General features: G+C 38.0%; 1 protein-coding gene and 1 non-coding gene across 2 annotated transcripts in view; one reads left to right on the top strand and one right to left on the bottom strand.

The window, feature by feature from the left end:
- Positions 1-24833, top strand: part of DKK2 (dickkopf WNT signaling pathway inhibitor 2) — a 96138-nt gene that overhangs the window by 35191 nt on the left and 36114 nt on the right. The gene's annotated exons all lie outside the window — the stretch shown is intronic.
- Positions 12598-12712, bottom strand: LOC121101907. The gene has a single exon (XR_005833946.1). It is a non-coding gene; the product is annotated as a U5 spliceosomal RNA (small nuclear RNA).

The following is a 24833-nucleotide window of genomic DNA, read 5'->3' as shown; positions in this document are numbered from 1 at the left end:
CCCCACATTTAAATATTTTCTTCATAAAGTAGCATCACATCTAATGCATATTTAAAACCCTACACTCTGTGGTGACCCAGGTCTTGGGTGAGGTGATTCACATACCTCAGTGGTTATTCTTGAAGCCCATCTAGAAAGTAGGAATAGGGTGTTATCATTAGGAAAGTAAAGTAATTTGCCTAAGAACACAGGAGCTAAGCACTGAGGTGCAGGTGTGAATCCAGGTCTTTCTGATTCCAGAGTTTGTATGCTCCCTTGTAGCCAGCTCTGCCTTTTATTTCCCCTAAAGAAACAAGGTGGATGACGCTAAGGAGTCACTTGACTTGTATATCGGTTAAATCAGTGATCCCCATTTTTAATGCTTCAGTTGTTCCTCTGAAAGTTTTTCACATAGTACTCAAGAAGCTATTTTTATCAGTTGCAAAGCCACATGCTTATAATAATTTATGTCACAACAAAATTACTTGGGATTTTATTGCCTCAAACATAAGCTTTTTAGTATGGTTCTCAATATGAACTATTATTTAATGCTTTCGGTAATTTGAGCAAATAAACTGATTTTTCTTTCTAAAGAGGATATAGGGTAGTTTTTCTGATTAGCTATAAGCTACTTAATATGGCTCATCTTCAGAAAAATTGACAACAAATTTATCGAACATGTACTTTTAGGAAGTATTAGTGATATTTTATAGAACTGTTTCTTTTATGGGAGAATCCATTTATTATTATTATCATAATTAAGATTTTAATAATGTAAAAATTATCATAATTATTAAAATTATTATCATCATTTTAAAAATCACTGTTCTTTTCTGACTAGAGCTACTGAATTAAATGAGATTTGTTATAAAGTTCTATTGGCGTCCACTCCAGAGATTGCTTTTGGAAGACGCATTGACTGGTTGTCCTTAAGGAAGTAAAGGAAGGGATGAAAATATATCTTTATGCCCTTGCATACCCAAAGTAATTACAACAATTTTACAGAAAAATATGGATATACTTTATGTACCCTTCTTCCAGAAGAAATTTAAGCAAAATAACTTGTTTGGTGGCCAGATGGAAGGCCACCACATTGTGAGATTGAAACAGAATGGACTAGAAAAACCCAGTACATTCAAAATAGATTAGAAAATATGATTCATCTTATTTTGTGGGAAAACAGGATGTCTTGACAACTGAGAAGAAAAGAAAGCATCCCTTCGCTTGGATATTTCAAGCTTTCTATGCCAGTTGTTTAGCATTCTCCTGCCTCACCTACTTAAATGTTCACGGAAAGGGTGTTTCATATGGCGAAGGAGCTCCGTATCATTCATGTTCTTGAACGGTCCTGACAGCTTTAAGATTGTAATTCTAGAAACAGGAGCCTGGTATTAAGCATCTGCACATGTTCTCCATTATTTCCTCCAGAAGAAAACAATAGCTGGGTAAGATTACGCTCTAATGGAATCCATTTTCACTAAATAGGTACATTTAGTCAGATGTAATTTGGTAGACCATAAAAGAGAAAAAGAAGAAACTATTTAAAATGAGAAGGGCAAGTATAATGCCTATTAAAAAGTGTCAGAGTACTGATTATGTGTACATGTGTAATTGCAGACCTGAATATTTATTTCAATACACCTGAGTCTTGGAGATTTTTTTCAGAAGAAAAATCAGTATTTAAGCTACCTGGACCTTTATCAAGGATGCTTTGGTTTGTTGACCTAATGAGTTCCCATCCTCCAATAACTTTTTTGAAAGAAATCACAGGGAAGATTTTCAGCTGCCATGGTAAAGGAAAAATTGAACTCTAAGGAAATTAAGAAACATAACTCGCGGGGCATCTAGACAGCTGACTGGCCCCAGACAACCTGTTGATTCTCTTGGTAATTTCCTACATTTCAGGAGGAATTGAATGTATTCACTTGAAATCTTTCACTTGAAAGTCAAATAGAATGTATAAAGAGAAAGCGTATTTGTCATTCTGGATCTTCAAAGCCACAGCTGTTAAAAAACCTGAAAACCATTTTACAGGATGAGCAAATAATTGAAACTTTTTAACCTGGAAGGAATGTCTAGCAATATTTTTAGTATTGCCATGGGGTGATTGTTTATAACTTCATTCATTCATTCATTCATTCATTCATTCAACCATTTATTTAACAAACATTTCTTGAGAGCCTACTGTGTGTCTGTGCCAGAGGCTGAGGAGATAGAAAGAGCTCTTGTTATAGCTAGTATGATGGGGATAGTTATTCTTCGTAACTGGAAGAAAGAACTGAGAATGATGGGGAGGCATTGAAGAGATTCAAACTTGCAATTTGCATTAGGTAAACATTTCTGAAAATCAGTGACTTTATAAAAATAATAGGCTATTTCATGTTATAAAACTCTCTGAGTCTTTTCTAGAGGTAATTGTGTGCCAATTTAGAGGGAATAGTTAATACATGATAGCTGGTGAAAACTTCCACGCTTCCTCCCAACTCAATGACTCATTTTTAAAATCACATATAATTTATTATTAGTCAAATTAAAATGAGCTTTTCAGAGTTAAACTTGGCCTACAGAAAAGGCTAAACTAGGTGTCCAGCAGACGCTCTTCAGAGAAGCAGGAAACAAACCTACCGGTTGTATTGCTGTCACACCTGCCTCAGAAAGGAGAGAGCCCATGTTGTGCAGCTGTTTTCCCCCATCCTGCTAGTTTTTAGACTAGCACAACAAGTCACCGAGGGAACTATGAAAACCTGTCTCCATCCCATGACCCAGTAATTTTGTGTGTGAGGTTAATCACCAGACGTTGCCCTTTCTTTGATGTCTTGGAGTGTGAAGGTAGTTGTGGCCTCCAAGATCTGTCAACTCTAACACCCACGTGATTTCATAGTTTACCTTAGAACTCTGGCCTCAAAAGAACTTCATTCAAAAACCTTTCTTCATAGCATACTAAACTTACAATCCGCTGTCTATGAGAGGCATTCCGTTATCTTTCCTAGAAATAGAATGGAATCCTTATCAGAACACTTGAAGTAAGAAATCCCTAAGTTTATACTTTTCCCCCTATATTTGCATATTCTGTCTTCCATAAATCAAAGCCTAGGCTCTTTTTAAAATCTGATCTATAAATTACTGTAGATGGGGCCAGCTTTGTATCTGAACACTCACCACTTAAGAGATTACGTGACTTTGAAGATCCAGAATGACAAGTATACTTGGTCTCTATACGTTCTGTTTGACTTTCAAGTGAAAGATTTGCAAAGTAGACCTTTTTGGTTTTTAATGCATTCACTTAATGCTTCATAATGCTTCCCTCAACCTCCTTTAAGATCTCCCAGTATCACAGAATTCAGTCTGGGACACATAGTCACGTGGCTAAGTAAACGTATGGCAGTAATTTTTTTTTTTTAATTTCACACGGCAAAGGGACTTAAAGGTACATAGAGTCCTGTTCCTCAGTGGCCTCGTTCTACATGTGAGAATGGTCTGTTTTCCTGACAACATTATGTAGGTTTATGAAAATTCATATTGGCGAATTTATTTTTTTAAAGACTCCTTCAGCAAAAAGTAAGTAAGAGCAAAATAAATTCTTTCTCTGTGTTTTATTTCGGGGAAAACAATAGAACAAACATCCACTGACATTTGTACCTAATCTGAAAATTAAAAAAAAAAAAAAGACAACAATAAGACATTGGTGAAATTTCTGAGATAAAGTCTAATTTTAACATATACTTTCTTATATAAAGTAGTAAGTAGGAAAAAGACTTTCAAAACTCAAATCAACATATTTACAATAATGTTTATAGCTAAAGGAAAATAAAAGGATTAAAAATACTATATATTTTAATTCCTAAATCAATAGTTCTGAAGGATATTGTCTAGAAAATGAAATTAGGACTATAATTAATCTTAATATAACATTTAATAATGTTAAACTCTGGAAACGTTAAAGAGGAAACAAATTGGATTATAGGAAATTACTATTTTAGGTAGTAGTTCTAGGATTATATGTAACTAATACTGTTAATGATATTAATAATATTTATAACAAATGAAACCAATTTTTAATAAAATAATATGCCAGTCTTGAGAAATTGTCAGTGGCAGAATAAGCATATTTTACTGCAAAAATGAATGGGGAAGAAAGAGCTACCGTCTCCCTAAAGCTGTCTGAGCAGAGTGAACTGTATGTACCCATGTGTGGGTCAAACAAGAGCCCTTGTGGTAGTTGCTGTAGCTTCAGGGGTGCAGGACGGTCCATGGAGGACACCAGGACTTCAAAGGAGAGCAGCTGGGGGCCAGATGGGGCCAGTGGTAGCCATGAGAGCGTTATTTTGGTAAGTTCCTTAGCAAGGTCTTCTTGTTTTTCCCTGGTTACTCTCTTATTATTTACACAAAGAAAGTCATGATACTGAATTATAAAAGAGAAGCAAAGAATTGGTCTCTAACCCTCAAATTATTTATCTGCAATAGCTGACTCACTCAGAACAACCCACTCTTTGAGTTATTTAATTGAGAATTATTAGAAAGTTCAATTGTGAACTTGCAATAAGGATGGTTTGTGTGTGTGTGTGTGTGTGTGTGTGTGTGTGTGTGTGTGATTGTTTTGAAAGACTCCTTTCTGGAAGAAAGAGGATGGATGTGTCTAAATCCTGGACTGAAATTGTAGAAGTGGACTTTGAAAAATTATCTTCAGCAAATGTAAGCAAACTTTCAGATGTGTTGCGGCCACTCTGGTGTTTGGGAATAGCAACGCACGGGCATTGCATTGCAAGCTCTGAAAGCTTGGCTTTTGTCCTTAAGAGATCTTAGATGGGTTGGGAACAACCCAGAGATAAAGAAAGTTAAATGGCCCCACTTGGTGAGAAGAGAGGAAGGCATGTGAAGTTAATAGTGGAGAGGCTGCTAAATACAGTGTCTGCTGGCAGTTTCCATAAACCACAAAATGCTCTTTAAGTTCTTCAAACTAAATTACCTCAACCACTAGATAAGGTTTCAATGCATGATATTATTATGCCGCAGGCTTTTTCCCCCCTTCCAAGTTAATATCTTTGTTTTGATTTTGGCTGGGGAAGTTCCTTTGTTGGTCAGCCACAACATTTCCATTAACTCACATAAATTCCCCATCTCACGATGCCTGCCAGTTTTCTCCCTGCCCAAACAGGATAGATAACATTAGCAGTGTTGCGTGAAACATCTAAAATTAAAATTATTTTTCCCACAGCTTCCGACCACTGGATTGTGACTAACTTCAGTATTATTCACTACCTTCCTAATCAAAGCAATGGACTTGGGAATACTTTTTATTTTAACTAGGAACTCAACCTTTATGTATGATATTAGAAATTATTGATAAGTTTTAAAAAAGAAAGGAATACCCGAGTTGCTTCCGAGATTACTTTTTGATCTTGTGAAATCGAGGGTGCCTGTTCTGGCTGCCCAGAGCAGTGGTCCCTGAGAACTTGTATGGCTTCCCCATTCAGCACCTAAGGGCCTGGAGTTACCCCTTCGGCCTCAGAGGCCTAATCCAGCAATCCAGTTAGTCCACAGTCCAAGTGGCTGACATATTTACTAAATTGCTATTGGATGTGAAGCAAATTGGTCCTTGTGGATACCGTGGCAGTGACTACATGGGTAAAGTTAGCTAGTATTTCATGGTTTAAATAAACTAAAGAAATGAGTCTATTACTGTGATACCTAGGAACTTCCATTTCTTGAGCATTTTACCATATATCAGGCATGGGCCAAGTACTTCAAATACATAATTTCTTGAATTACTGACAACAAGCTAGAGAGATGAATATTATTTTTCAAATTTTACAGATTTATAGGCACAGCTCCTTTAAACAATTTGCCTGAGGGTATATTGTAACCAATAAAAGAGCCAAGATTTACACGAGACACCAAAGGCTGTGCTCTGAATCATTGCTCCATGCTATTTAATTGAACCCCAGTTAGCCAGGCTTTGGGAAGAATGGGAAAGAATAACCTTCTTTGCACTTGAACTGGTTTCAGATTCAAAGGATCCCAAGGAGAGGTATGTACTGGTTCTGTGAAGTATTTGTATCTTCATAGCTCCTGGAAAGACCCCCATTCAATCTGCATACAATTCTGGTTCTTTCTCAGAGGGACAGGATCACTTGGTGAGGTCTCAGTTAGACATGTTTGTGACAGCAATGGTAGCAATAAACCCAAAGAGTTTTCATCTTCCGCCAGGCAGGGTTCTAATTGCTCTCCATGCAGTAACTCATTCCAATCTTCACAACAACCCTATGAGGTAAGTTCTCACGTTCTGGGGACAGGATGTAGTTGGGGAGATATTTCCCCATTCAAATATATGAGTGAAGTGTGACCTACTATATTCTCTTTTTAATGATTCACATGTCACATCAGCCTAGTAAAGTCTCTGAGAAGTTCTGCAGTAAAGAGACTTAGCTTTGTTTTAGCCAGCATAACCAGAATTTATTCTAATATATGCTCCTATCTCCACTAACACCTATTAGCATCTCATAGAGAACAGATTGAAGACCCCTGTTCCAGATCTTCATAATAGCTGAATTCAGAAGCAAACCCCTGGGCAAATGTTTAATGGCCAGGAGGTGGGGAAGAGGCAGCGGGTGGGGAGGGATGTTACTCCAGCAATTCTAGAGACCACAGAAGAGACACTGGGCTCAGGTGACCAAAGTTGCATTTGACATGTCAATCAAAACGTTGTTTACCAATGCTGAAATAAATTTAGGAAAAGTTTGACACTTCACTACAGCTGGGCTCTTAACCAACCCAAACCTTTAGTGTTTCTGCTACTTCCTAAATCAAATCTTTCATCTAGTAATATGGTGATTCCAGTATTTAGGGCAGGCTGGCATCATACATGTAACTACCGATAATAGGATCAATTTGTTCAAGCAGAGAGAATTTTGTTACATTTACTGGTAATAGTTGTTGGTCTTTCATTGTTGAGCATTTAATTTCATTTCGTTGTTGGTCATTTCAGACTTGCTGCTTACCTCTGAGGGGAGGTTCAGCAAGTGACTTAGATTCAAAATCTGGTCGCCTCTCTGGCACCATGGGATCACTTTAGGGGGTAGTATTAGGATAGAAACAAAAAGGAGTGATGCAAGCTCCATGGAGACAACTGGAGAGAGAATCCAAGTGGCAAAGTGAGTGAGGGCATGAACTGTCACTGGAGTTCAGGGTTTGGAGCTGAGGAGAGTGGTCAAATGATTATGAAGACTTTGAACAGTTAGAGCCTCAGTGATAAACTTCGGTGATGGATGGGATTTGAAAAACTACAGATGAGGAAAAGTAGTACCCTGGTGTGTGTGTGTGTGTGTGTGTGTGTGTGTGTGTGTGTGTGTGTTAGAGGCCAGGCCAAACGGAGTCAGTATGGAACAGAAGCACTGTGGCAAATTGAGCCTGTGTTCTAGAAATTGCGATAACTTGATCTGGCTGCATGGAAGGGCTCACATGAAACTTTAGAAAAGTAGGTTAAAATCAAGTTATGGGATTCTTTGCAGGCCAGGCCAAGAATTTGGAATTGCTTCAGTAGTCACAAGAGAGCCCTTTAGGTTCTTGAGCAGTGGGGATGACACAAAAAGTGACATGTTAGTAGGAATCCCCTGGTGGTGCTAGGTGGGGTTATCTGGAAAGAAAGAGAGAAGGCAGAGGACCATGCATCTGGGACAGACACCAATGCACCACGATGAAGACCTGGATTCCTATTTCAGAGGAAGGGAACTAAAAGGAAGGGCTTGAAAGGTTTCTGGGTATAAGGGTGAAGGCAGCTGTAGGAGAATGCAGGTGTACCAACCTGGATGATTCCGAACACAGAGGCTGAAATAATTGACTCTGAAGTTCAGTGAATGTGGCACATCAATTTTGTCAATATACTGCATGATTTTACTATTAATATAAATAAGTTTCATACCCAAGCAGTAGCATTTCAATAATTGTCTGCAGAAATTCTTTTCACAAAGGAATTTTCCTCTCTGATAATCCATAAAGCTACATTAATTTTTTTTCCCAAGTGGTATCCACCAAGAGTTTATATTGGAAGGGCATTTTTCCTTTGCATAAATTCTATACTCACAGAGGATAAAATTTAGTGATCTAAAAGAGAAATCATGTGATGCCTTTCCTAGTTTGCATCCTGCCTTCAAAGTCTGTGCCATAGATTTTCAGCTTCCTTGTGGTCATTTTCTTTCTATATGTGCAGAAGAAAAAAGAAAAAAATGTAGATGAGTCTTTTTTATTTAAGCATTGAGTATATTTTCCACTTCTTTTTCAGCCTTCATTAGTTCATTGCCCAAGGAAGTTGACCTGCAAGAAGGGCATCCTTGGGCACCCTTGTCTCTGGTTACCAGTTGAGCTTGGCCATCAGAAGAGACTAGCAGGGGACTGAATGGTAGGAGGAGATTCAGTGGTATGTTGGAAAGAGGCAATTTTGCACATTTTCCCCCAACTCTGCTTTCAGTGGCATCATGTCAATAATGATTGTAATCAGCCATGATAGGAGAATTTATACCATGGAAAGGAGCACATGTTATAAATCAGGATATATAAATCAGGATTTTCACTTTTGGAAAATCAAGTTACCAGCATACCACTAGAAGAGTGTGTGTCCAGCTGTTTATACCTTTCATTTCCTCTGATTCCCAGCCATCTAAGTTGGCTATGTACCTCAACCGAAGGTGGATGGAGGGGATGCTCTATTCAGGTTTCTGTAGCCACTGCTTCCTCTTCAGGCTTAAAAGAGATGATGGTTTCTTGCCTTGCTTACCTCAGACTACTGCACCATATCCTTTGTTTTTCTAAACCTGCGCCATCCAATATGGCAGCTACTAGCTACATGTGGCTATTGACCGTTTGATGGTATGTGACTATCATTAGAGTATAACGGATGAATTGAATTTTTAATTGTATTTGGTTAAAATTAACTAATTAAAATTTTAGAAATAGAAATAGTGTAAAACATTTTTCCATTAAATAGAACTTTATCATTTTGGTAGGACTTCATTTTACTTGAGATATTATTGGAACTGAGACGGGCTGTCAATGTAAAATTCACACCAGATTTCAAAGACTTGATATGAAAAAAATGAAGCACATTTAACTCATGACTTCCTTATATTTATTTCCTATTAAAATAATATTTTGGCTATGTTGGGTTAAACTAAATATATTATTAGGAGTAATTTTACCTGTTTCTGTTCACTTTTTTAATGTGGTTACTAGAAAATTCTAAATAGTGGCTCCCACCATTAGACTTTCCTACTCTAAACCTTGCCCACACTTCTGTAAATAGCCCCTTTATACCCTTTTCAAATACACAGCTTCAACATACCATTAGCTTCTGACTGGTGGAAGCCAACTGATACCACCACCACCACTACCAAAAAAAATCTGTGATCAATTCATTTTTTTCTTTATGAGCTAATTTACCACTCTCTTTTTTAAAGAGAAAAGAAACAGGTTTATTTTGGAGGAATGTATCTAGTGGGCACTATTAGCTAAGTGACACTTAGCTTCTGATGTTTCCTAGACAATTTTTACAATGTGGTCTAGTGGAATAATCCTCAAAAATATTTCCCAACTGGAACGTAGTATTAATATTGTTAAGTAGCTATCATATGACAAATAATTTTTGGATAGACTCTCTAATTCAACTCTCTAAATAATCCTGAGAGATAGGAATTTTTGAGACGCCCTCATTTTACAGACAAGGAAATTAAGGCATGGAGAAGTTACTTGCTCAAGGTCACAGCTGGTAAGCATGGAGGCCAAAATGAAGCCCAGATTTGCTTGACTTTATAGCCCAGGATTATTGTAACACATCGAGCAAGAAATATTCCTTACTCTAAGGCATCTTAAAAAAAATTTAGAGGGGAGTTGATTTTACTAGATACTGATTTTTAAGCTTTCCCTGCAATGTAGATGGTCATTTGCCTCCGTTTCCTCCCTCCCTAAACTCTCACACCACATTCCACTTCTTCCTTGGCCCCAAGGGTAATCATTTTTGAACAACCCTAGAAAAGACCATAGCTCACAATACTTCCATGAAAAATTGCTTCTAGGGTTGGCTTGTCAGGTCACTTGCAGGAAAGGAGAGCCAGAGGTTTGATGGAGTAAATCAGACCAATTTGGGTGGGCTGCATTCTGCTGAGTCCAGCCCCAACCCCAGCTGTTGTCTCACCCCCTCTTGCTCTTGATCCTTAATCAGAGTCCTATGTGGACACTTAGATAGTCTTGCTTCCCTTTAGTGACACTAGGAAAGAATGAAACAGAGGCTCAGAGATGGAAACTGTACCCAAGTCACAAAAGAGATGAAGGTCCTCGACTTGAGGTTGAAGATGTCACAGTGCTGCCTCCCATTCTTATTTCCAGTCTATTCATAACTTGATGCCCCTGCATTGACTCCAATTTACAACTTCTTGGGAGTTTTTAAGTGATGTTTACACACATGTTAGCAGTTGTTGCATTGGACTTCACATATCCTCTCTTACTAAATGGGTGTGAAATAAAAATATATTTTTTAATGCAGGTAGGGACTGTACTTGAACCCACATTAAGTCTGGAATTGTGCACAGCTGTGTGACATTAAGCAGCAAAAAGGGACTGACAGGAACCTGCAGGATCACTGCAAAAGTGGTCATGGTTTTGTACTCCTTACTTAGTGCAAGGAATCCTTTGGATGCATAATAAATACTATCTGATTAAATGTAACAAAAGCAAGGGATGCTTCCTCTTATATCCATTTTATTCTTTGGTCTGATCTAATATGACTGTGTGACCACCCAGATATCCTCTCATCTAAACTCTTCTGAAGATGAAAACAGAGGCAATGTTACCTGGGATTAACGGCCGATCTTGAAATCGGGCAGATGGGAATTCAGCTGTGTTACCTAAATGTTGCAGGATTGTAAACTAGCTCCTTCGTCTCTTGACACCTCAATTTCCTTGTCTGCAAAAAGAGGGTAACGTCATATCAGTTAGAGTTATTCAGATGTAAGCAACAGAAACCAACTCTTAAGTAATTTATGCGAAATATTTTTTAGAAGGGAATTTTTTGTAAGGATATGAAGTAGCTGAAAGAATCCAAGGAAAGAATGAATTTGGCCTCAGAAGAGTATGCACTGATGGAGTGCCAGGGTTCTAGAAAACAAGGCTTGGTGGGGTGTTATTAGGGTACCTTGACCAGAATGAGAAAGCTCTAATCAAATTTCGTCCTTTGGCCTTTCTACTCAAGATGCAAATTCCCAGGAAGAGTCTGCATGGCCTGGTTGGGGTCCTGCATTCCTTCCCTTGGCCAAAGGAGGGCAGGAGAAGGTAGGGTGCAATAAGCAAGAGAGACAGAGTTCTTTTTTTTTTTTTTTTTAAGACTTTATTTATTTGAGCGAGGCAGAGTGAGAGCACAGGGAGGGGGAGGGGCAGAGGGAGGTGCAGACACCCTGCTGAGCGCTCAATCCCAGGACCCTGGGATCATGACCTGAACCAAAGGCAACCACTTAACCAACTGAGCCACCCAGGTGCTCTGAGAGACTGAGTTCTTAAATATAATATCAGGGTGCTGTTACCAAGGAAAGGGACATGGGTATTGAACAATAAAAAGAAATGAAATGTTTTACACACTCTTGATAGAATCATTACACCATTCAAATGAGATCACTGGCATTGGTACACACAGTGACAGTACATATAAGTTGTCAATAAAGATGATTTTAAAAATTGTCATTAAGAAAGAGTTCTTAATCCAGTATATTATTCTCTGTTAAGAATAGTCATGCTCTCAAAGAGCGTTATTTTATACACACACAGCAGTCCCTTAAGTTTTACTAACTGGACATTGTAACAATTTGCTATCTAACTAGATGGAGATACATGGAAAACAAAATAAGTAGTAATTATGTCCCAAATAGTTAGCATGCAATTATTTAATTCAAAAATCTGCCTTTGCCATTTCAAACACAAGCCAACAATAAATCCCACGGCATCTATTTTAGTTATGGTAAATCATAGTCGTATGTGGTCATGATTATGGCTAATTGTGGGATCAAGGATTTAATTGTAGAGTATGAATGAAATACATTCTTGTTGACATTTGTGCATGACAGTCTGGGAACAATAGGGAAAGAGCTAGCAGCTATGTGATATAAATTCCCAAACAGAGAGAATAATAAAGAACATTTAAATCTATGATTCTGATTCTTAATGATGGTACTGATGATCCTAGAAGCTTGGACTCTCCATATTTAGAATACACCAGCTGCTTCAAATTAGAGAGACTGTAGACTCTTCTGACATAGGATCACTGACGGTGTGTGCGTGTGTGTGCGTGTGAATGCGTCTTTCCAGTTATGTGCGAACAGAAAATCTAGAACACTTAATTTCCTGACATAGTTTACAGAGGAATATATTCTGTGGTACACTGCTTTGCCATACTAAGATTGCAAGTGTGCATTGAAATTTGTAACTTTTTAAAGAACATTAAGAAAGAATCATTTGGCCTAAAATTGCTTAGGGACTGCATGACAACACCAGGAACTTAAAAGGAATCACCCCTTATTTTTTTTTTTTTTTAAACTTCTGCTTTCACTTCACAACAATGTCTTTCATTAAAACTAAACAATTAGCACTGTCTAAGCAAGGCCTCAGACAATTAACATAAGACTCGAAGTTATTTCCCTCATCATAAATCTTCAGTAAAAGACAAAATATGTATACAATATGAAGAGGAACAGAGTATGGCCTCTGCTTTTATAACCCACCCCCAGTAAGAGAAACTCCTCTACACTGAGGTAGGTGTTTGGTGTCATGATGCAGTGCCTGCAAGAACGTTTCAGGGAATTCTGTGATAAATATAGATGAAAGAAATTTAAAATAGTGTCATTTTATAATTGTACTGTGTGCAGTTCACTGTGGGTATTAAACTGAAATCTGAGTCATCACCGTGTCCATTCTGGAAAGATCTTAAAATTCACACAGTGCCTCTGAGTCGCCACTGGGGGCGATGTGGGGGAGACTTGGCTGACGGATCTAAGCTGTGCTCCATCAGAGACTCAGGTTGAATTTGTATGTATATTTATATATCTGAGGGGGTTTTTTTTCCTTCCTCCCAACCTCCTTTCCACACTCCCTCCCTCCTCCCTCCCTCCCCTTCTCTCTTCTTTTCTTTTAGTTAAACGCTTTGTTTCGCGATAGTTGTAGATTCACATGCAGTTGTAGTGACAGAGAGAGAGAGATCTGGGGTAACTTTTGCCAAGGTTCCCCCAGTGGTAACATCTTGCAAGAGCATAGTACAGTACCACAACCAGGTTTTGACATTTGTCAAGATACAGAACGTTTCCATTTTGCAGTTATCTATCATGTTGCCTTTTATAGTCACGTATATTTCTCTCCCACCCTAATTTTGTCACTTTGAGAATGTTCCATAAATGAATTCATACACTATATAATATTTGGGGGTTGGCTTTTCTTACTCAACATAATTCTTTAGAACTTCATAACAGGTGGTTGTGTGTATCAATAGTTTTTTTCTTTTTTATTGCTGAGTGATATTTCATTGTATGGAATACCAATTTGTTTAAGCACTGACCTGTCAAAAGGCAGGTTTGTTTCCCATTTTTGTCCATTAAGAATAAAGCTGTTTTAGATACTTACATACCAATGTTTATAGCGGTGTTATTTACAATACACAAAAGGTAGAAACAACCAAAATGTGCACCGACATATTAATGGGTAAACAAAATGTTGTATATACATAGCATGAAATATTATTCTGCCTTAAAAAGGACTGAAATTCTGATACTTGTTGCACCATGGATGAACCTTGAGCACATTGTGCTATGTGAAATGAGCCAGACACAATAGGACACCTATTGTACGATTCCACTTATATGAAGTACCTAAAATATGCATAAAATATTCATAGAGAAAGGAAAGTAGAGGTTACCAGGAGCTGAAGGGGAGAGGGAAATGGAAGTAATTACCTAATGGGTATGGAGTTTCCATTTGGGATGATGAAAAAGTTCTGAAAATGGGTAGTGGTAATGGTTGCACAGTATTGTGAATATACTTACATGTCATCGAATTGCACACTTAAATACGATTAAAATGGTAAAATTTATGTTATGTGTATTTTACCACAATAATGAAAAAGGAATATATAAACACTGGTGCACAGGTTTGTGAATGAACAGAAGTCTTCATTTCTCTGGAATAGAAGCCCAGGAGTATAATTGCTAGGTCATATGATTGTCGCATTTTTAATTTTTAAAGAAAATGCTAAACTGTTTTCCCAACTACTGTGCCGTTTTCATTCCCATCACCAATGTATGAGTGATCCAGTTTCTCTCCGTCCTCACAAACATCTGGTGTTGTCACTACTTTTTTTTAAATTTTAGTCATTCTGATAGGTACGTACTGATAGCTCACTGTGGTGGTAATTTGCGTTTTCCTAAGAACTAATGATGTTGAACAGCTTTTCAGATGCATTTTGCCATCTGTATGTCTTCTTAAGTGAAATGCCTGTTCATGTCTTTTGCCCACTTTCTAATTGAACTGTTAGTCTTTTTACTGGTGGGTTTTGAGAGTTCTTCATATACTTTCTGTACTAGACCTTTGTCACAGATGGAATTTGCATATTTTCTCCTACTCTGTCACCTGTTTGAATTTCGTAGAACAAAATTTTAAAAATGTTTATGAAGTCCATTGATTGTTTTTTTTCTTTCTGTGGATTATATTTTGGTGTCAAGTTTAAGAACTCTGCCTAGTCCTAGATCTCAAAGATTTCTCCTGCCTTTTTTTATTCCTTAGAAGTTGTATAGTTTTATAGTTACATTTAAATCTGTGATTCATTTTGAGTTAATTTTTGTATAAGGTGTGAGATTTTGGTCAAAATTATAATTTTTTTCTTCATGTATATCCAATTGCTCTTGTACCACTTATTGAAAACACTATCACTTCTCTACTGAGCTTTTAAAATTACCCTAAAATGATCCTCTTTCCTTCCTCCCTCCCTCCCTTCCGTTTTCTCTTTCTTTTTGGCTACTGCTTTCCATAAGCTACAGAACTCACCGTGGCTGGTTTTTCTATGTGTAAACTAAGGTTTCAGCACCTTTGATGCTTTGAAGTTTGATACTCAACATATACACAGAAGACACAAATTTACATTTTCTTCTATATTTACGAAACACCTGCATCAGCATTTTACTGGTCCAGTTATGCACTTTCATAGTTGTCATGTTAATTAATGAGCAAAAGAGAGATGGAAACAGGTAGAATATTTTGGTCCTTTCTTTGTTATACTATGTACCCAGTGTCAGCAGCACCACTTCCTCTGGGTTGATTCCTGTTCTGCTGTATTACGAGGCTGAGAAACTAGGAAATCAGACACAGGAGACTTTCCAGTCAACGAAAGTGGTGATAACAGTAACTTATGCAAACAGATCCTGTACCTTCCTCTGTCCTTCCGCCCCCCCCCCCACCCCCGAACAAAGTAGACAGGTCTTTGCTTTCATGGGGGTCTTATTCTAGTGAAGGAGGGAGATAATAAGTACATAAATAAAATAATTACAGATCAGAATAAATGCCATTTCACAAGATTTTATCAGTTACACATGGGAATATTCCAAATCTTTGAATATTCATTGTGTAGAATGTAATATTAGAATTAACAAAATGTGTCATTAGAATGACGTTTGTGTTGAATTTATTGATGATCTTTTATTGATTTGACCAGTATTTATTGAGTATACCAAAATTGTCCTAGTTGCTGATATAACCTTAGAAAAAAAAAATTGCATAAGTTTTCATCTCTAAGAATTTATAATTTACCTGAAGAGATAAGAATAAACCAAAAACACAAAAATATATTAAACAAGTGTCATATAAAGAGAATGGACAATAAAGGTTAAAAACAAAAATAGTTCAGTGAGGAGGGAAAAGTCCTTTCCATTGGGAGTGAGTGTAGAAAAGCATCACTGAACAACAAAGATGGGTTTTGCCTCAAACTTTAAAGTGGAGGGAGGATTTCAGAAAGTTCAAGACCATGAAGGAGGCCAAGGACAGTGGGGATAATTGCCCTAACAGGGTTCAGTGTCCAGAGAAAAACAGCTCCTCTGTGTCAGGGATGACGTACCAGTTTTGACATTGTGGTATAAAAGTAGGAGATTCAACTACAAAGGGAATAAATGTGCAGTAACACATGTTGAATGCTGTGGGAAGATGCCTATTTGTACCTGGACCCTATACTCATACCAGCTTCAAAAAAATTCAGATTTAGGCTTTAAATAGGACGGAAGAGTGTTTCCATTTGTGTAATTGCTTTTTAAGATTTTAGACTAAATAATGGATGCAATGTAGTGGCTTATAAGAAAAATATTTTCCCAATTAAAGGCTAAAGATACTTATTTGCATAACGTGTCAACAGGAAATTGCAGTAATTTTATTGTTGCTTCAGTTCACTTTTAAAAAAATTCAGACCTCTCCTTCATGAATCCGTAGGGCACAATCTTGCTTTACTCTGATTCCATCTATGTTTCCCATATAGGCTGACCTTCTGATAATAGCAACACATTTAAGAGTTGGAGTCCTGACCCGTGTTGAATCTTTGCTCATGTCACTTATCATCTTTGGGGGGGGAGATATTAATAACATTTATTTCCTATTGTTGTCATAAGGATTAAATGAAACCATGTAGGCGTGTTGTTGTTGTTGTTGTTGTTGTTGTTGTTGTTTTTAAGAAAATTGGTAGAGTGCTAACTTAATATTATTAGATAATAAACTTTATGGTGGCTTGGACTACCTCTCAGGTATCTTTGCATTTTCCAAGGGCCTCTGCACTGCCTGGTAGAGAGCACCTAGTTATTTTTAGTAGCATTACTGAAAATAGTGACAGTAACATAGTACATTTATTTGCCTTTACACGTAGAATCTGTTTAATAAGTTTGTTGAAGAATAAATGAATGTCCTATGAACTTATTTACAAGGAATTTAGCATGTAATTATCTTATTTAATCATAGTAAAGCATCTAGACTAGAAAACATATTACTTGTGTCCAAAATTATTACTTGTTATACTTCTGATATGATATATAGTGTCAGCCTGAATAAAAGTCAAATTACATGTCTTCCATTGACTTGACTTGTGTGTAAGCAGACACTATACATGATACAATAGCATATCACATGCAGAAGAATTAAAAAGTTTAAGTTTCAAAGTTTCAAGCCTAAACATTCAAACTTAATTTTTGATAACATGTCGACCGGTATATGCTTGCGTGCATGTATATATACGTACATACAAATATATCTTTCAGTAAATATCCTATATATGTAAATATGCAGACGCATAGATATTATAGATATACAACCATATAGTCTCCGTGGAAATTAATAGTACTAGTGCCTCAGAATGTGCTGAGTTTCAAATCACATTGAAACAAAACAAACACGTATAGCTGTACAGCGATTGTAATTAAAACCATTTCAGAGTTCTTATCGCATTCTAGATGGGAGGATCTTTCTGTAATATAGACTGGTGTACCAGAAACCATGATATAGACAGCAAAATGACCTTTTATGTGTAGGTCTGTGGATGAATAATTTAAGACTTATAATAAACTAAAGTGACCAGTTTTACGAATTTCCCCCTTATGAGTCTATTTGACCATTTATACAAGCCTTATGTGGTTAAGTGTCAAGGTTTAACAAATAAACAAACGTCTGGATACTGTGATGGATGAGAAAGGACAGAAGTGCATCTGTGCACAAGTGCGGTGAGTGTAAGTTGGTAGTAAGGCTGAGAATAGCACAGCATTAGCTGAGTGTGTTACACACTTAGCAGAGCAGACCCTAAACACGTGCAAGCCCGTATGGTTTTGGTCAGCAACACTGTCCAACAGCGACGTGGGGCTCCTAGGATAAGTCACAAGTATGTAATTTACCTTGGAGAGGCCTATTTATGGTACACAGGGGGATACCTTGCTAGCTGTTTTTTCCTACAGTTGTTAAATCTTAGGAGCAGTTACAATCCAAGATACTGTATGACTTTGCACAAGAAGACAGGATGCTTCCTACAGTCCTCCTGTCTCTGAAGAAAATGAGATTAAGTAGTCTGATCAGAACTCAAGGAATGAGAAAAATGTGACTTTTTGAGCCAGATGAACTTGCCATCAGATCCTGGCTCTTTATTTAATTTTTGCTGGCCCATGTTTTAGTTTTGTTTGCACCGCAGACAAAACAGTATGTACCTTGCATGGGCATTTTGAGTAGTAAGTGAGGTAATGGGTGCAGATATATAATATAATGCCCAACATCTATTGGATGGTCGTACTCCCTCGTGCTTCAATACTGTATCTCCACTACATTTCCTATCATCCACAGGGAAATTAACCAAAGAATCTTATTTTTATAAATTCTAAAATTAAAAACTGTAAATGTTTTCTTATTGAAAATTGGTGCTAATTTATTGAGAAGAATGCTATAGCTTCTCTTATATTGGTACCTATAAAAAAAGCCAGCAATTGTTCTGAGAACTTTATATACGTTATTTTAAAAGGTTTATTTATTTATTTGAGGGAGAGAGGGAACAAGAGAGAGCACGAGTGGGGGGAGGGACAGAGGGAGACAATCTTCAAGCAGACTCCTTGCTGAGCGTGGAGCCCAATGGGGGCCCCATCTCATGACCCAAGAGATCATAACCTGAGCAGAAACCGAGAGTTGGACACTTAGCCAACCGAGCCACCCAGGTGCCCCAGAGCTTTATATATGTTAAGATTTGAATACATGCATTGATAAATACCCCATCCGGTAGATATTATTATAAACATTTTGCAGACACTCATAATAATCATGAGGAAAAAAGTACCATCTTACCTATATTGGCTTTATAACAAGAAAGCTCCATGAGAAGAAGACATGTTTACCCTACTTGTATTTTCACAGCAATCTGCTTTGCACTTCATAGGCAGTCAAGAAACATTAGCTGATTTTTGTTTTCTCTTGAAAACCTTCATGGCTAAATCCAGAAGGATGGCATTATAGAAACTCTGCTTCTCTGATCCAAGTACTAATCAGGAAGCTCTAGGTAGAAAAGATCTATTTAGGTAATAAGTGAAAAAGCAAGACTTTTGCCCTGTAAAGTGTAAATAACTTTGACAGATTTTGCTTCCGTGAGCGGGTTTGTTCATTGATGTAAAGATGGGGGTAGAAAGGAGAGGGGAAAGAAAGAGAGGGAGGAAAGGAGATGACACGATTCTTTGAATTCTCAGGTGTGAGAAATTACTAGTGAATTATCCTTGAAGTGATCAGATTGCATTTCAGGAGGTTGCCCTGAAAAAGGTATATTAGCAAAAAAAATCATTCTAGCATTACTAGCCCGAGGCATTTACTTCTTTGTACCTATTAACTCGCGTCACAAATGAACGGACGCTCCATTACAATGGATTTAGAGTCCCAAAGAAAGCAGTCTCAGGTTGCTACAGCTGGGTTTTTTTCAAGGGCGGAAAATAATGAGGATACCAACTGGGCCACCCACTGCAAAATGTGGGTGACCAAATGAGCCAACAGAACCTCTAATGAGTATTTACTCCAAAGGCCTTTGCATGTAAACGACTTGCAGACTGATGCAGTGCCAAGCTGAAGGGATTAAGTCTTCAATGGCTTTTGATGATCTGGAGCGGGGCGTCCAGGAACAAAGGAGGGGTCTCCTTATTAAACATATCAAGAATATTACTTTCAGACGAGAATAATGCAAAGAATGGATCAAAGAGCACTATAAAATAGACGGAAGACAGTAGAAATAAGTAATAACAGCATCATTCATACTCCGGATTTAGGGTGATTTTATTTAGTTAAGGCATTATTTTTCAGAAGACTTTAAAGCATCGTTTCACATTTATGTGGTCTGGCCTACATTATAGGTAGTTGTGTGCACGTCTTTGGTTTTGACGATCTTGGGGGCAGGAGTTTCTCTGCTCTGTGTCATCAGTGTGCCATTAATCTTCTGGTCTTTTCCTCCTCCAGCATTAAACAGAGTATACACGTAAGTTCTTTAATAATCATTTTTGAAATAAGTTGAATCATGCAGTTACTATTGCTTTAATAATATAGAAAGCACGAGGAATAACGTAACATAGTTTTCTTTTAGGAGGAGAAAAATCTGTGACACAAAGACATTGGATATCCAGAGGGAATAGCTCAACGTCACTTAGCAAGTTAGTGGCGGGGTTTATCCTGACTCGGGATCTTGCATATCTCAGACAAAGCAAACCCCGCAATGCAATGCACATGACAGGGCACATATGGACAATCACATTCTCAATATGTTTACTCAGAGGAGACACAAAGCAAGAAAATGTTTGCACACTGTGACAAAAGTCAGTGCTAGAGAAGGTTCTAAGATGGCCACCCAAACAAATGTTTACTTCTGTAAAGCAAAACAAAATAAAACCTAATTTGGTCTTCTAAAAGGTTGGAGCATAACAACAACAGCTATCTGATTCCTTTTTCTTTCTGCTTCTAAATAGTTGTGTTAACATTTTAAAAACTTGACTTTTTTAGGCCTTCTCAAAGAAGTGGTCAGTTGCGTTTGGCAGCAAGATTTCCTAAGAAAAGCTGTCGGGTGTAAATTGCGGCCATGTTTCCTCCCTTTAGATACAAACTAGTTATAAAGCTCTTAGGAGTTGACTTGCAATTTTGGAACCGCACTCTCCTGATTAAAGGCTTTTCCAATGATCAGCAATCCCAGCTTTGCCACAGTCCCAACATTCGATGGGTACACTGGGCCCTGTGCACATATAGCAGTTAACAAACCAGTAATAACAAAAGTAATACATGCTGATGATATTGATGACGATGGTAATATAATAATAATAATAATAATAGCAACTGTTGAGTTGTTTTGCTGAGATCTTCACATACATCATCTCACGGAATCTTCAGAACGATAATGGCAAAGATAGATAACCGTTGCTCATTTCTAGATGGCCTCCAGTTGCATGCCTGCAGTTACATACACAGTCGGAAGGCTTCCAAAATCTCTGTTTATTTACGTTCTTAACTTAGCAGTTCCATAAAGTGCCAGAAAATGTTCTCATTTCTTTACATTAATTGATTCATTGAATTCTCACGATAACCATGTGAAGTAGGCAGCAATAATGTCCCTATTTTATAAATGTGAAAAGTGAGGCTAAAATAACTGTTACAGGTCACGCATCTGAAAAGTGGTAGAACTGGGATTCAAATCTGAGCCACCTGGGTAGAGCACATTAATGTTTGACCCAAACTCAAAGATACGTGTTCTGAGGAAAATTATCACAGTGGCTGGAGCTTTTATAAAGTTCTGTCCAACTCATAATATCTCTGAAACTGGATGATGAGCATCCCCCTCCTGTGTTCTACAGCCAGCTCTGTAGTAGACACAGAAAGTTCCCCAGGGCTTCTGTCCCTGGAGTCTGGTCCCCCCCCGCCCCAGTGGAGCTGACAGGGAGGTTGGAATGAGGGTGGGGGAGGTTTTTGACCAAGTTGAACTCTGGAGATGTTTCTGTGCTCTTGAGGACTCTGTGTCTTTCTTTGTCAGTTCCTTTCCATCGGCACCGTGAATCATTCCAAGTTGTTTTTTCCTCCCTACCCTCCGGAGGAAAGAGGTAGAATATTTCTCACACCTGAAGCAAGCATTCAAAGTAAAGGTCAAAAGCTTTCGAAAGTGGTATCGTGAAGGACCAGAAAACACCAGAGAGGGTGAACATATATCACAGGGGAAACATATTTCTTGTTCTTTTTTTTTTAAGCTCTCTCCCAACCCCCACCCCGACACACACACTTAAACACTATACTTGATACAAGTTATGTAATTAATTTTCAGAGTAAAACTTTTTAAATTCTGGAGTCAGCATGGGGCTGAATTTCCTGGGGGGAGCACTAGGAAGCATGGGAGGGGAGAGGCAAGGAAAAGGGGGTGTCAGCACTACTGATAGAATAGGTCCTGAGAATGAGAAGCCCAGGAAAATAGTCCTGAAGAAGGAGAAGTGGGAGTAGGATGACCTGGGCTATGTGGGACAAGAGAGAGGACAGAGATCCCAGACAGAAGGCAAAAGTTTTAGCAGAGGCAGAGTGAGGGAATCCAGGACTCAATTCCAAGCAATGATCATGAAACTGCTTCTTTGGGGTAATTGACTCCTTAAAAAAGAAAATGCATAGCCTTTTTCTCCAGCAACCTAGCACTCAACTTAATTCCAGAAAGGAACTGGGATTTGTTTTAGGTCAAATGCTAAAATTTCTTCTTGAGTAGTTTTGTTTTACTCTGGGAGTGTCTTTAAGTTGACCAAGTTACGCTTCTGTGAAATCCAAATTGGCAACGTGGGAAAGGGAGGAAGAATATGACCATATATCTTGAGGGAGTGTCTTTTTATCTTCTCTTCAGCGGGGGAGTCAATAATATTAACTCCTTTCTTCTTAACCTGAGAGAACTACAACTAGAGCCAGGTCTTCAATTTTCTGTAAATCCCAAGTGTGACAACAGCTCAGGAAACCTGCCAACACATGCAAAGCCAAACTACCCAGAAAGCCATATGGAAAATGAAAAATCAATTACCTCATTATGCAGTCCATTTTATGCATTATGCATTTCTGCTATCTGTTGGGCACACTGTGTTTCACACCAACTTAAATTAAAAGTAAATGTATTTGCAATAATTTAAAGAATATAAAACATGGTCCCAGTATTTAGACCTTACTTTAATCTTAATCACAATCAAAACCTGTCAGGGTGGAGAGATAGAAAACAATATATGTGTATGGGCACACGTACACACACACACACACACACACACACACACACACACACTAAGATGCTGGAGAGAGGGCTGACATGAGAACTGGTTGTATCACCTTAAGCAAGTTACTTAAGTATCCTGGCCTTATTAACACCACCTATAAAAATAATGATAGCAACCAAAATGAGACAAGCTCTGGAAAAAGTTGAGCTACAACAGTGGGTGGGGACTCTGTTTAACCTAGATATCTCCAAATCTCTACCACTTACTCTGTCTCACTCTCTGTTGTTTCCCTTTCAATCCCCTCCTTCTTTCTTTTATTTGTCAACTCTATTAAGTGTCAGGCACTGTGTTTCTGGTATTTAACAAAACCCCCAGCAGGGAAGACAGATGTGTGCCCTAGGATCGTGTCATCATTCTCCTCAAAATTCTGTGACTTCCTGTTTCTTCCACAAACCAATGTGTGAGTAAGTCTCAGCTCACTGGTACACCATCTTGCTCTCATCCCTTGGGACACTTCATCCTTCTTTGTGCCATGCTGTCTCGGGCCACAAGGACTTTACACAAACCATTTCCAGTTCTGGAACTTTCCTCAGAGTGGCTCTCCCTTTGACTAGTCAACGGCGAGGCATCCTGCAGCTCTCAGCTCAAATAGCACTTCCTTGGAAACCCTTTCTGTGACGCTTCACCTGGACCAGGTGCTTCTGCGGCGCTGTGCCGCATTCACTCGGAGCACTTATCCAAGTGTAACGTGTGTATCCATCGCTACCGCGCCAAACAGCAAGCGCCGTAGGAAAACATTGTATCCTTCCACCCTTGCGAAGCCAGCGCCTCCCACGGTGCCTGATTTAGGATAAGTGCTCAATATTTATTAGTTGAATGGGTGAGTGAATGAATGTATAAATGAGTAGATCCCCCAAGACACTTAACTGTCATCAATTCTTGTCCCAATCAGTGCTTGTAATGCTTAAAAAAAAAAAAAAGCAGTCCGCCTTTAAAATTAAAAAAAATTAAAAATTGTGCACTCTGTACTACGCAAACAGACTCTAATAATGAAAATAGTTCTTTGAGGACAGTTCCTTACTGTGACCTTTCTTCTACTTGTAATCCATTATTAACCAGAAACCTATGGCTGGAAAGCCTGGTAGTTCTGAGACAGCCTCCAGAGAATTATGACTTGCAGGCTGTTCATTAACATGCGTATTGTCTAAAGAAAGAACGAACCCAGAGGCTTGCAATATGCTCTTTCAAACATGACTATTTGTGAACAATGGTGAAGACGTTTAATTTACTTCCTAACAGATGAGATTTAAATAAAAAACACACGTACATTCTTGGGAAAATTAGAATGGTTGAACATGTAGAAGGGATGGAGAGTTAGCTACTAAGGAGAAAACCCCCAGGGTATCGATGAGGTTGCATTCAGTTGCTGCTGTTATGACCAGTTGAGAGTACGGCTACGTACAGTTTGGCCCATAAAGGCATATTCCCACATAAATTCCACTGTGTATGAAGAAAATGAATGAACTGCATGCTTCTTTAAGCTCAGCGTCTGATTCCAAAGTTCAGTTAACATTTGCTGTTTTTCTTTAGTGAAGGAATATTATGTCATAAAAGGCAACTTTTTACTGGAGTCAGTATATTAGCGACTGCTTTTTGGCAGATTATTGTGTTAGATGACTACTTGGTCATTATCTCATAACCTCAATCACCTGACATCACCTTAAATTAATTATCCATATCTTATTACAAAGATCTAAACCTAAATTCATTTGAAACTATGTACTTAAAAGCCTTCACGTTTTCCCAAGTTATTTTTAAATCTTAAATTACTTATGTATCACTGAATTTTTCACTGGACTTCAAATGCAGTCAAGAACTTCTCAGTAGTATTAATATTCTTTGGAAAAAATTAGAAGAATTATAGAAGAGATCAAAAGCAAGCAAAATAACTTGCATGTATTAAATATTATTTTTGGTGGGATGTTTCAAATAGTTTTTATTGTTTTTTAATTGGGAAGACCTGCATACTCTTGGCTTTGACATTCTTGGGAAACCTGTTCCTGCCAAATTTAAAAATAACTCATTAGG

Source organism: Ursus maritimus, unplaced genomic scaffold (assembly GCF_017311325.1).
Source record: "Ursus maritimus isolate PB19 unplaced genomic scaffold, ASM1731132v1 scaffold_11, whole genome shotgun sequence".
NCBI lineage: Eukaryota > Metazoa > Chordata > Mammalia > Carnivora > Ursidae > Ursus > Ursus maritimus.
The sequence above is the reverse complement of the archived record's forward strand: the minus strand, read 5'-3'. Positions and strand labels throughout refer to the sequence as shown.